General features: G+C 35.6%; 1 long non-coding RNA gene across 1 annotated transcript; it reads left to right on the forward strand.

Annotated features, from left to right (window-relative positions):
• Nucleotides 1-315: 315 nt before the first annotated feature.
• LOC140886089 (uncharacterized) lies at nt 316-1,092 on the forward strand. Its single transcript, XR_012151421.1, has 3 exons — nt 316-400; nt 546-653; nt 728-1,092. It is a non-coding gene; the product is annotated as an uncharacterized lncRNA (long non-coding RNA).
• The last annotated feature ends 1,943 nt before the right edge of the window (nt 1,093-3,035 follow it).

The following is a 3,035-nucleotide window of genomic DNA, read 5'->3' on the forward strand; positions in this document are numbered from 1 at the left end:
TATTTACCGCCAAAATTTTCATTTCACCAATTCAATTACAAAAATCTCTCCACCAAATATTGCCTACACTTAATTTTGAAAATTATAGTGATAAAGATAAGCCGCTAAAGCTTCTCTTGAAAACTTTTCATTCGTGAATTTTTAAAATTAATAGTGATAAAACATTTAAAATTGTAGTGATAAAAAAACTTAAAAGATAAACTTCCATCTAAAGTGTCGTGTGTTATCTAGAAAGTTTCCGCCTTCATATCTATTATAAAGTTTTTGCCATCATTTTCATTTAATTCTCATCCACTTCCATTTAAAGTGTCGTGTATTTTTCTCAAATTTCTTCTTAAAATTTCCTCGGTCATTCACTTCTTATTTCTACTGAACATTTCTTTTCGTTTGAATTTTGGAGGTAATTTATCTCATGTTGTTACTATCTTGCACTGCCAAAATATGTAGAATCTTTCTTACGTGGTTTTACTGTTTTATTGTTGATCAGTTAGAAATTGATATATTAATGTAATATGAAAGTTTTTTTTTTTCTTTTCTACGTTTAGTATCAAGAAAATTGTAGAAAAATAACTCTTATTGAATATTACCTCTGATCCGACAAAGTAAAAAAGAAAGGAGGTGCTTCTATTGATGATGAAGCAAAACGAGTTCAGGTAATAATTGTTTCAATCTTTTGAAATAGCTTTTCAATATTATTTTTAATTTATTAGAATTTTTTGTTTGTTAGGTTTTGCTAAATGATACAGTGCAGCGTCGCCTCCGGGGAAAGCCCAAGGGAAAATAATCAACAGATGATTCCGGTTATTATATTTGGGCCAGATAATTCTGGTCGGGTTCGAGATCTAGGAGTTGGTGCATTGTGGAAGAACAAAGGCATGAAGAAAGAGTGGAAGAGACATATACATGCTCATCAACTCCAAAATTTACAAGAGTCATTCAATGTATAATATCTGGAACAGATGGAGTATCTCGTGAACCTAAATTATTACCTATACGGGTAGTAACATATTGCTACTAATGATTGAAGTAAAAGTACTTGTATACATGTATAGTATTGAATTAATTTTATTTTCTAGATAGCAGATATTATGCAACAACACACTGATTAGATGAAATTTGAAAACATTTCTATTTTATCCATTTAATTTGAAAAAATTTCTTTTATTTTATATTAACAATTGGGGTATTATTGATATTTTTGTGTGAATGATAGTTCTTTATTAATAAATGATATCATTTATTTTATAGATTGAAATATTGAATATGAAGAATTTTATTGTTATTCAATGAATATTTATTTTCAAGAATTAGAAACCGTTCTAATATGCTCGCTCGAGAACATGTTCAAAACCGTTCCTAAATCCAGTACCTTTTCAAGAGAGGTTTACAGTTGCTCCTAAATTCCTACCTTCGACCACTCCCTTATCTACGACATATAGGAGTGGAAGAAAAGCATTCTTACAGCCAACGATTTCTAAAGCGGTTTGACATCGGTCCTATATTTATCGCTCCTATATTGATGCATGTGTAAGATATATTTGAAACCGCTTTTAAACCACTAACATCAATGGCGGTTGGAAATCACACTTATATCCATGGCGTATAGGAGCAGTGTAGGACCGTTCTTAAACCTCACAACTTTTAGTGCACTTTGTGTAACACCCGATATTTTAAATACGTAAATCCGCATGCATAATTAGGATATTTAATTATTTAAATTTTAGATTTATGGGTTAAATAATTATGTGAATTATTTGTGCATGATTTAATTTATTTTTAAGCATTTAACCCATAATTAATGATTTTTATGATTTTTAATATTTTAATTATTTTATCGCGTAGACGGGACCGTGGACGGACGAGATGACAACTTTCTAGCCAATTAATTTCATGAGCCTTTTTAGAGCCCTAAAATATTATTTTGAGTTTTATTACCTCAAAATTTTTAGTATTTAATTTTATATAATTTTAGGAGTCCGTTTTTATTCAAAATAAGCCAAAATATTGACTTTTTAATATTTTTAAAATTCCATTAAATTGTAATTTCAGGATTTTAAATTGAGTTATCAAATTTTAACTTTTATTTGAAAGTATAAGTTGTATATTTTATATTTAATAAAACCTTTTTCTATGTTTAATATTTAATTAACCTATATTTAATTTAAAACAAAAACAAAACCTAATCTACCCAAACCCATCCCTCACCCTACCGAACACACACACCCAGCCGCCACCCCTACTGCTCACCATCCCCTCCAACGTTCCAGCAGCCTCCATCTACACCATAGTCACGTTTTTGAGGGTCCAAGGCTTATCGTCATCGCCCGTCGTCCCGGAAACGTCCTACGTCCGTTAATCTATCGATTTTTTTCGATGAAAGGCATGTATTCTTCTGATTTTTTTTGTACCTACCAGCTATTATTGTATGTGTATAATGTATGCATCAAAGCCTTTACAGTTTTTCAGAAAGATATGTCGGCTTCCATATAATTCGAGAATTTGTCATGTGGTTTGAGGGAATCATGTCACGTTTTCCACCGTGGGTTGCAGCTAGCTGCTGGCCGAGGGTCCCGAGGGGTTTATGGCGTGGCCTGGACTCGAATGGCTCGAGTGGTTCGAGCCAGACGAGCCCAGGAAAAGTCAGGAGGTTTGATCGGCCCGGTAGAGAACAGTTTAGGGTTTGCGGAAGGGGCTCGGGTTGGCTAGAGACTGGGCTGCATGGCTCGGGTTCAGTGCATAGGTTAGGACCGGCAGGACCCTGGGAAGGTCCTGCCGACGGCGACCGGCCAATGGTGGCCGGGCTGGAGCGGCAGCAGCCCTGGAAGGGCTGCTGCACGCAGCCGAGAGAAGCCGAAGGGGGGAAGGGTTCGGGTTGGGCTGGGATGGGGTGCTGGGTCGGGTCTTGGGGTCCGGGTCGGGTTGGTGGTCCGGGTCCAGTCCGTGGGTCAGTGGGTTAAGTTAGTTGGGTCCGGGTCCGGGTTAAGTTAGTTGGGCTCGGGTATTTTTATTTTTAAGTTTTTAGTTTAATTAATGGT

This window comes from Henckelia pumila, chromosome 3 (genome assembly GCF_033568475.1).
Source record: "Henckelia pumila isolate YLH828 chromosome 3, ASM3356847v2, whole genome shotgun sequence".
Lineage (NCBI taxonomy): Eukaryota > Viridiplantae > Streptophyta > Magnoliopsida > Lamiales > Gesneriaceae > Henckelia > Henckelia pumila.